An 11,613-nucleotide genomic window follows, 5' to 3' on the forward strand; every position below is an offset into this window, starting at 1 on the left:
CGTCTTGCACCAGTTCTTCCAGGTGATCCTTTAATGCGTAACAACTCTCGGTTTCGTGGCCGTGATCTTTGTGATACTCGCACCGCCTATCCCTTTTTTGCGTGTCGGGTGGCCCCACCATCTTTGACGACCATTTGAAGAATGGAAGGTGTTGGACTTTGGTCATTATTGTAGTGATTGGTTCTGACAACTCTGTGTACTTCTTGTCGGCATGCCTCGAGCGCCTGCTGTCGACTTGCAGTTGTTCATTCGTCTGGTGGGAGCATTGATTGCTTGATCGGCGAGAGTCCCGCCTTTTGTCTCATTTAGCGCGTTGCCGTGGCTCAGGGCTCGGAGGTGGCACGGAACTTATTAGTTGAGCAATTTCAAGGGGGGCCGTTTTGTTGGACATTTGTCCGGCTTTTATTCTCAAGGCATCATCTTCCACTTTGTAATACTCTTCAACTTTCTTCATCAACGCCCAGACTGTTTTGGGGGGTCTTCTGGTCAGGGAACTGCGAAAAGCACTGTCAGGATGTAGTCCTATTTTAAAGGCGATGATGGCCATGGAGTCGTTGCAAGCGTCGTCGACAAGGTTGAAGCACTCCCAATAGCGCGCTGAATACGCTCTGAGCGTTTCTCCTGATTGGATCTACATAGCCCAGAGAGAGTCGGCCTGTTTCGGTTGTACCTCATTGGTGATGAACCTGGCCCTGAAGGATTTCTGTAATTGATGGAAGCTTTTGATCGAAGCCGGCTCCAGCTTGTAATACCACCTGACAGCTAATGGCCCCAGGCTGTTGGGGAATATTCGGCACATGAGGGCTTCATTGTCTACATGCAATGTCATGGCCTGCTTGTAGTGACAGATATGATCAGTGGGGTCTGATTTTCCGTCGTAAAGAGTGAATGACGGAGCTTTGAACTTCTTGGGCAGGGCCGCCCTTGCAATCTGTCGGACAAAAGGATCGTGCTGGTCCTCTTCGTCTGAACTCTTCTTCTGCGCTTGTTCCTTGTATGTAGACTCTTTTCGGAGGAGCTGGAAGTTTCGGATCGTCCATTCTTGTTGAGCTCCGTGGGTAATGAGTTGGAGTCGCTATCGGTATCCTTTGGTCGGGCTCGAGGTCGTTGTCCACTTGCCCTCAGAGGTCGTTCGAGATCTTGGTGCACGGCTTCTCTGGATTTTGCTATTTCCAAGGCCAAATCTTGATGGAGACATTCATTTTCAGCGATCATGTTCTTCAGCCTTTGTTCATTCTGCTTTGCTTGTTCCATGATCGCTTGCATTGTCTCTTGCGTTGAAGTCGTTGGTGAGTCGAAGTTCAAGGCGCGTCTTGCAGCGATGGTTTCCTTTCTGAGCATATTTGCTGGAGTGTGGTCATCTCTCTGTGCGGTCTCATCAGTGGCTATCGGAGGATCTTCAGTCACGCCTGCTATGGATGTATTTGAGTATTCCCACAGACGGCGCCAGTTGTGGAGAAGTGGTTTGGAAATACTCTTCAGATCTTGGGAGACGCTAGTGATCCTCAGCTAGTCACCTGAAAAGATACAAACACTCCGGTCGGGGGTGCGAGAATTAGCACTCTGACGGACAATTCAGTTCAGACACTTAGGATAGCTTGTTTACTAAGTTAAGCAAAAAGTGATTGTTACATACCTTTCTCAATCTATTGTTCCTGTATTTATACCTGTTCCTTTTAATCCTCGGGGCCAGGCCCTACTTTTTAATCATTGTCTTTTCTCTTATTCGGCTCTAAGGATCTACACTTATTCGGCACATGTATTATATTCGGCTTCCCATTCTCGTAGGATACAACCGATTAATATCAGTCTTCTAAGGTACGCACCTTCTGATTTTGCCATTATTTGGCTCCCACAACTTCCACGAAGTTTTTCCTTGGTAATAATCTCTATTGCCTCTTGTCATAAGATTTTATCTTAGTTTCCATAATTATTTGATTCATTAAATTTCATACATAATCACTTGTTCCATGTTACTCATTGTTCCATAATAATCAACATTTTTCTTCTTCTCTTTCTCTTATATTGTTCATTGATCAATACTATATTAATCAGTTATGTCTAACCTTCATGCCTCACAAACATTCTCTTGCAACCTCGTTGTCACAATCGCCACTTTCATATTCATACTCATCTTGTCCCTCTTCACTCTCTTATTCTTCATCTTCTCGGGTTCTTTAATTCAATCCCTTCCATGAGGAATAGGACTCTCAATATCTCCACTGACTCTCATACCTCTCACTCTATTACTTTTGACAGCCTCGATGATCAAATCATAGCCTCAACCCCTTTCTTCGTTTACAAGCCTCAACACGTGCATGGCATGGAATGCATTGTATGTTTAAGCATATGTGAGGATGGTGACGTGTTGAAGAAGCTTTCCAATTGTCGCCATGCATTTCATGTAACATGTATCGATATGTGGTTACATGGGCATTGGAATTGTCCCACGTGTAGCGCTTCATCGATTCGTTAGGACATCATTGATGTTAGTTGGATTGAGATTGGTTTGATTATGTGGAATTCGAGTGAAGAATCGTCGTTGGACTCGACTATGGCTAGTGAACAAGACAATTGGGTTAGTCAAAACTTGAATTCAGATGTTATGATTAAGGTTTTGAAGAATGAAAACGAGGGTTTTGATTCATCAGTGCCATCTCATTATTCGTCGTTGCAAAAAAATAAGGATCATGAGAGATCTGAACAAGTTAGGGTTAGGGTTCATCAATATGATTACGGAGGTTGGGAATCAATAGATTTCTTCTTATTATTTTTTTGATTTGATTTATGTAAGAATTTTTTTTTGAGCATAAAAAACAACTAAACTTCATTAAAAATAAAGCATGATTACAACACGGTTTAGGGAAAAAAAATTGCATCATGTCTAAACTAAACATCCCAACTATGTTGGCACCAAAAATTATACCAATCATGTGCATCCCCAAACCCTAAAACGAGTTGGAGAGATTCCAAACTCAAAACAAAAACACCCAACACCCATTATCTTGCAAGAAGCCTCACAATCTACCACCTAAAAATTAAGCAAAAAATCAGTAATAGAATACTGATACTCCTTGAAAGAGGCTTTCATCCATATAGCTAATTTGATGATGATTGATTCCTGCAACTCCCCCATCCTTGGCTGAATTCCATTGAACAAGCATTCATTTCTATACTTCTATGTGAACCACAATGCAACCAATGGTAAAGCCTTCTAGATTTTCCTCTCTGATTTTTTGAATCTGATTCCCTCCCACCATTGTAACAAACTATCCACTGATCTAGGCACAACCCATTGGATTCCCCACCATTGCAACAAACCAGTCACACCTTCCAAACCAGATGGCATAAAATTAGCTCATGCTGAACTGTTTCTAGCTCATTTTTACAGAACACACATTGATAGGACACACTTCCATCCAATATTCCAATCCTCTGCAGAAAAACAAAGGTTTTTACCTTATGCTTTTATGCAAACCATCCAAAGAATTGAACTTTGGTGGAAGATAATTCACCAAAACCAGTTTACTACCTGTACACTTCTCAGTAGCATCCAAATCTGTATGCTTATAAAAATCAAATATAATACATATAATCAATACGAATAAACTCCAAAAGTAAGAGAGAAATTACAATTAATACATAGAAAATAAAACCTGTAGGCAAGTTTCAATGGACTTTTATTTTCATCACGTGAAAATTGAGACAACTGCAAAAAAAATAGTATAATCTCAAAATAATTGTAAAGAGATAGAAGTACATGACTTAATTTCTTAATCTAATTCATAAATTGTTTTTACTTTTATGATATTATAATTATTTTGTGCTGATACTATTTTTTTTGCAATTCTTCATATTTTTATAGGTACCATTGTCACTGTTAATTGCCCTATATAGAAGGCGTTTTTTTTGTTTTGTTTTGAAAAACACAAAAAATAAAAAATAAAATTGTTTACTGTTTCCTTCTCTATGTTGGTTGGTATTTAACTTCATGATATTAATTGTTTGATTGCTACATTAAAATTTCTCTCAGAACAACCATATTAGATTATGTCTTCATTTTTTATTGTCTGCCTATTTTAAATCACCTCCCTATTAGGAATCACCTCCCTATTATATGATCGAGTTGTGCAATAGATAAATAATTTATAACAGAAGGTAAAAGAGATTGGCACAGAATATCGATCAACTTTCAATATTTTATTACTAGCCAATTAATATTTACCATGGTATCAATACACTCATTTTGATTTTGACTTGTAAGAATATAATTTTTTTATGAACAATTTTTTTTTTTTATTGATGAAACTGCATACAATTAGTAAGCATTTTTTTACGAAAATTTTAGAATGCCCAATTTTATTAGGGTAATGCTGGGACCCCCAGCGCCCCACCTCCACGTGGGAGGCTGTCAATGAAAAAAAAAAAAAAAAACAAACAAACAAACAGTCGTGGACTAATCAAAAGGGGCCCCAGCACCCCCACTGAGGGTCTTACGCATTTTCCATTTTATTATTCAAAAATAATATGAAGCGTTTTTTTATGAAAGTTTTAGAATGCCCAATTTTATTATTCAAAAATAATATGATGATTAAGGGAGTGTTTGATAATCTGATTTAGTACTTAAAATTGAATATATTAAGTGATAATCAATTAAACATATTTGATAATCACAATTAATATTGCTTAAAAATTTAAGTACCTCTTAAAATATAGGCTAAAATTTTTTAAAAAATTTAAGTCATGTAAAATTCATTTAATTCTGATTGAATTTATAAATATTAAATATAAATATCGATATATACTATTATAAACTCACCACCACCAATACCACCACCACCACCACCACCACCACCACCACTACTACCACCATCACAATCTAAAAATTAAAATATACAATTCGAAAATAATAAATTTTAAATTTAATCTTATAAATATCAAACAACTTATTTTTAATTCAATACTATTAAATTTTTATTAAACAACTTTTTAGTTTAAAATATTCACTATTCAGTTTTCACTACAAATTTTTAGTATTTAATTTTCATTTTTATCAAACACCAACTAAATTTGAATAATATTTTATGTCTAACTAATGCATTGATTTAATCAACGCATAATTATTGTTTATGCCAATACATTGATTCTATATGCTCATTGTTAATTGGGTAAATTGCACCCACCTCCTTTGAGATTTGAAAAAAATACAATTAGCCTTACACTTTAAAATTATATATAAGAAAATTCTCAATTAGTGTGATAAATTTTTCATCGTGTCTAAATTGAACAGTGGTATCTAGGCTATAGATTCTACCATAGATCTCATTTTGATGATTTAATTTTTTAATTTTATTTTGTAAGCCCTTGTATATATATTATTCATAAGAAAATTAAATTAATTCACATTTATTTTAAAAAAATAGATGACTAGTATAATTTTATTTTTCTTTTAAAAAACAAACATAATGAAATTATGTGATTATAATTATCAGATCAACTTAATTTTTATATGAATAAACGATACACACAAAGTAAATAAAATAAAGAAATTAAATCATTAAAGGGAGACCTGTAATAAACCTCACATGCCCAAATTACATTGTCTATTCCACAATGTGAGCTGGATACAAGTCCAATCATTTATTAACACCTCTCGGTATAGTGTTGATCGGATTCAATAATAATTTTATCATTAAAAAAAAAGGGCATATTTAATATTTTTCTTATATATTTTGCTCATTCTTAATATATTTGATATATCTAATTGGAAGGGTCACACCAATGATGAGGGCAAAGGATTATTTTAGAGCCCATCCACATTGACTAAGAGTGTTCCATATTTTATGGTCAATGATTGTTGTCTTTGTTGTCACTGCAACTAAAAATTCTTAATGAGACAATGAGATGCCTATACTCCAGGACAAAGCCTCAAATCCATGCTTAAATGTAACTAAAGTTGTCTAACTAATTGCACCTCATATAAATATATACTTATTTGTTGCTTTGACATGATATATTTGGGTAAATTATACTTTTAATTTTAATTCATATAGTTTGATCTAAATTTTATTTTGGTTACTATTATTTTAAATTGAATAATTTAATTCTTACACTTTAGTCTAATTTTATAATTTGGTTATTTCATGCAAAGTAGAGGTTAAAAGTTATTATTTTGAGACATTTGTTAGGCTCATACATGTAGGGAAATTAATGAAAATTTAAATCGAATGATCAAATTAAAATTATACTGGGATCAATTCATTTAAATTAAAACAATAATAATAGTTAAATTTGGGTCAAACTCTAGGAATGAAAACTGTAATTTATTTCATCTATCAATCCCACATTTTGGTCGGTCACAAAAAAACTACAATACCAATTGGTCCGTCATATTAATATATTGGTTAATAGTTGTACTACAAGATAAAATTCAAGGTCTCAAAATAGATGTTTGTCTCGTCATTAACTTCAAGGCTTTCAGAGATTAGTTTTAAATTGTCTAAATATAAAAATAAAAAGTTAGCTTTTATCTTTTTATTTATTTTGGATCATATCACCTTTCACATTTTCTACCTACAAGAAGACAAAATAGGCTAAAAAAGCAAAAAAACTAAGTTTTTATCAACTTTCCAAAATATTACAACGTAATTGGGACCCAATTGGGCTGGGTTGGTCGAAAGATATATTAAGGTCAAGTTTGGCATACTTGAAAAAAGACAAAAAAATTAAAAAGTCACTATTCTATTTAGGGAAATGCTAGAGAGCTCTAAATCTAGAGCTCTAATTTGAGCTCTAGTGATGTGTCCAAGTAAAAAAAAAAAAAAAAACAAGGCAAGACACAAACATTACATCAGAGTGGGTCCCACATTCCCATTAGAGCTATTAGAGCTCCTATATTAGAGCTCTAAAGCATTTTTGTTCTATTTAAGTCACATCATCTTATTTAAGTCACATCACCTCTCTAACACATCACTTCAAACCCAACCCAAACCCAACCCAACCCATATTTCATATAAAGTTAAAAAGTACACTTATTTAGATTATTTCAAACAACCCCTAAATTGTAAAAAAGAGTACTACAGAATGAGAAAGGACGTAAACAAAATGCAAAGGAAATGATATTAAAAAATACGTCAGTTGTGTTAAGTTGGAATTGTCACGAGCAAGGTTCTGAAAAGCGGTTGCGGTCGCCGTAACGGTGGCGGTGACGCGGTTGCGGTTGCGGGGTGTAAAGGCCGTAGTGTAACGGTTGCGGTAACCGGAACCGTGAATTTTTTTATTTTTCGCACAATTTGAAAAAAACTTACCGATACGCATATTTTTTTTTCATGATCAGATTTATTGGATTAAAAATAAATATTGATCAATTTTTATAAATTTTTAAATATGATTCAATATATTTCATATATTTAAATCACTATAAATTGAGTTTTTTACATTTTATTTTAATAATTAATGACTTTATATTATACAAAAAATCAATCACTAACTATTATATATAAGATAAATAATGGCAAAAGTAAGAATAAATAAGAGCTTAAATATATATATATATACATATTTTAACCAAGCCAAATAGATAATGACCACGCTTATTATTATTATTATTTTCAAACAATATATAGATAGACACATACAAACAAAATGGTTTAGTGATAGCAGCTGAATAGAATAGCATAGGTCTTACAGCTTCAACAAATCAATAACATGTTCTTCATCCTCCCTCTTCTCTCTCTCTATCTCTTACTCCTTCATTTTCTCTCTTTATCTTCCCTCTTCTCTCTATCCCTCTTTCTCCATTTTCAGCTTTTTTTTGTGTGTTTTTTTCGAAAAAAACAGTTTTGAACCGTTACGTAACAGGTTGTTACAGCTGTTACGGCACCGTTATGACCGCTACAGCAACCGCTACGACCGACACACCTGTGAATCTCAATCACACTGCAAAAGCGGCCGTAACGGGTGGCGGTAATCGCCAAAACCGTTACGTAACGGCGTTACGTAACGGTTGCGGCCGCTTTTTAAAACCATGGTCACGAGGGATGTAGTTTTACATATCATGTTTTCTTTAAATTCTACAATACAAAGAAACTGATACTTTTAAAAATATATCAGCTATGTTCAGTTGGAATTGGAATGTGGGATGTAGTTTTACAGATCATGTTTTCCTTAAATTTTGTGTTCTCTTATACATATATTTTTTTGATTGATTGGCAAAAATCAGTGTTAATTTGTTAGGTTAGCACTTGAAAGTGACCTTCTCTTTGTAAGAACTCTTGTCTCTCATTCCTTTTTTAATAATGGAACCCAAGACTTCTCCTTAAAGACTTGGTGACCAAAGGGATTTCCATTAGGCTTCTCTTATACACTTTGGGTGCGTTTGTTTTGAAGGATTAGGGAGTGAGATTGGATTATTAATTCCACCGGACTAATAATTCATTGTTTGTTTCAATTTTTTTGTTCCGGACTAATAGTCTTCCCGAACTATTAGTCCCATATTTGTGGGACTATCCAATCCCATGGGGGGTGTGGGATTATTTCCATGGGATTGGTATCTCATGGGATTAAGCTCTAAAATGTCCATTTTACCCCCATACTATTACTTAGCAAACAATTAGAAAATGATAAAATAGTCTTTTGAACATTTATAAATTATTTTTTAGTATTGTTAATTTAAAATTATATATTAAATAAAAAATTTAAATTATAAATTAAATTTAATTAAAAATAATAAATTAAAAATTATGACCTTATAAATTAATTTTTTTTAGTGTTGTTAAAAAAATAAATTTACATATTAAATAAAATTATTTTTTTAGTGTTGTTAATTTAAAACTATATATTAAATAAAAATAAAAATTATAAATTAAATTTATTTAAAAATAATAAATTATAAATTATGGCCTTTTAAATTAAATTTTTTTAGTGTTGTTGAAAATTTAATTTATATATTAAATAAAATTATTTTTTATTGTCGTTAATTTAAAATTATATATTAAATAAAAAATATAAAATTTAAATTATAAAATAAATTTAATTGAAAATAATAAATTAAAAATTATGGCCTTATAAATTAAATTTTTTTAGGTTTGTTAATTATAAATTATAAATTATAGATTACAAATTTAAAATTATATATTAAATAAAAATTATAAATTATAATAGTAAAATAGTCTTTTGAACATTTATCCTCATCCAGTCCGTCTAACCAATCATTGGATTCACTAAAAATAGTCCAATTCAGACATCTAATCCCATGATTAAACAAACATAGGATACAAATCCAATCCAACCAAATTGTCTCCAAACATCTAATCCCATGACTAAACAAACATAAGATACAAATCCAATCCAACCAAATAGTCCGGGGACAATGTATACCAGGATTAACAGTTCGATGGATTACAAACCCTCTTTATCCAGTCCGTCCAAACAAACACACCCTTTGTGAATATATTCACATTTCAATCCTTCTGTGGTCATAATTATTAAAATCGAATTAAAAAAAAATATCCATAATAAAGAAAAAAAAGAATCAATATTTTACTTATTGATAGTGATTGATTAACTCCTTACCTCTCAATGGAAAGCGTATATAATAGTGGCCAATTGAACTATCTTAATTAGTTTATAGAATTTTGATTAGATCATGAAATTTTTTAAAAGAATAATTTTTCAACACTGCAAAAACTAAGGGATATTTTGAGAAATTAGTAAAAAGTTACTTTTTTACCTTTTGGATTATCTTTATTTATGATGTCACATTACAATAAAATGACTAAAATACCCCACTCAACTTAGGTAATTTACTGTTTGACCCTTTTTGGATCATTTAGTTGCTTGTTGAAACAAAAAGGGTAGTAATGTAATTTCATCTTGGCTTTCTGCAAATTTCCCAAATACCCATCCAGCTTTTGTAGCTACCTCAAGCTGCTTTTTTTGCTGCAAAAACGCGCTTTTGTTTATGTTGCCAAAAGACCACTAAATAACATGGTTTTTAAATAATAAAGAACAAAGTATCTTTAGCGTATGGATAAGAGGGTTGATTAAACACCAAGGTCTCCAAATTTCTCGGATATTAGCAGGATATGATAAGAGACAGCTTCAAATACTAAAGCAACCCCTATTATTTTGTTCAAGCACTCAAGAAGCCCCTATTAGGGTAAACTACTTGTTAGAAATTATTTTAATATTATAATGTATTATTGGTTTGATTTTTTTTCTTTCCCTCTAAATTTTCTTTTCCTTTTCTCCAAGTCTTTGCCTAAAATCAAGTCTTTTTCTTTGCCTCCAAGGAACTTTCTCACCAAGTTTTCTCTCCTATACTTATCCTCCAAGCAACTTCCAAGAATCTTCCAAGAAACTTGTCCACCAAGCTTTCATCTCTTATAAATTGAGCTAGACAAAAAGAAATTTTTGTTGTTTTATTATGTTTGTGTGAGATTATCAGATAAAGAAATAAAGGGTGTATGTGATGAAACTTTGAATTCAACCAATTGTGCAGTGTTGGTGAACTATACGACTTAGTCGGGTTGTTGTATCCTCAGGAGGACAAGTCCAAGTTTTTTTTGCTGCGTCGGTGTGAGGCTTTGCCTAACCGCAAATGACTTGAATCTCCTTAAAGAGAGTGAATTATAATTTTTATTATTTGTGTTTTTTGGTATTTTATTTGTAATTATCACCAACACTACTAATAAGTTGTAATAGTTAGATTTAATTTCCATCAAATTCTATTAAAAATAAATTTTAATAAAGTTGCCGTTAATAAAAGATTTTTTGTGACGATTTTTTTTGCATATCCCTAAAAATTAACAATTAGTGTTTTATTTTTATTTTTTTTTGTTACGGTTTTTATTAATTATCGTTAAAATTTAAAATTATTGACATTTTTCTATAACGAATTTTTAACATTGTCATTAAAAGTTAAAAATTTATAATTTTTTTTATGACGTTTTTTTTAAACTGGCGTTAACATTTACAATTAGTGACATTTTTTTATGACAATTTTCAAAATAACTATGAAAATTAGTAATTAATGATATTTTTTTAATAATATTTAATAAGAAACGTCATTTATTATATAATAGGGCATATTACGAAGAAACAACTGGTCTCCATTCCAAAATCAGGATTGAATGTTGGAACCCTCGTCTCCAGGCCACCACGGTATTCAGATTAATAAAACCGGACATAGCGGGCTGAGACGGACCGTTCATAATTTTGACATGGTCTCGGCTTCTGATGGGTTAAGAGTTGGGGTTGCATATAATTCCAAAATGGGCTTAAAGCCCATGCGGTTTAGAAGCTGGAAAATTAAAAAAATTGGTCCCGGCGGGGCTCGAACCCGCGACCTTCGGCTCATAAGACCAACGCTCTAACCAAGCTGAGCTACGGGACCTTACTATCGGTTTTGGTAGTTTTACTTATTTAATTCAAATATATACAGAAATAACAAATAAACATTTTATGTGTTTCTATGATTTATTTATGGGTATGCACTTTTACCCTTTGAATGTCAAAATTTAACAGTCAATCCCCTTAAAATAATATCTTATTACAGGTTAACTTTTTTTTTTTGGTTAGGATTCTGTTAATTTTTTTTACAGAAAATCAAAT

The 11,613-nt window shown here is 32.4% G+C and overlaps 1 non-coding gene across 1 annotated transcript; it reads right to left on the reverse strand.

Annotated features, from left to right (window-relative positions):
* Nucleotides 1-11,320: 11,320 nt before the first annotated feature.
* TRNAI-UAU (transfer RNA isoleucine (anticodon UAU)) lies at nucleotides 11,321-11,395 on the reverse strand. Its single transcript has one exon. It is a non-coding gene; the product is annotated as a tRNA-Ile (tRNA).
* Between the last annotated feature and the right edge of the window lie 218 nt (nucleotides 11,396-11,613).

Source organism: Camellia sinensis, chromosome 3 (genome assembly GCF_055761805.1).
Source record: "Camellia sinensis isolate YWXY chromosome 3, ASM5576180v1, whole genome shotgun sequence".
NCBI classification, from domain to species: domain Eukaryota; kingdom Viridiplantae; phylum Streptophyta; class Magnoliopsida; order Ericales; family Theaceae; genus Camellia; species Camellia sinensis.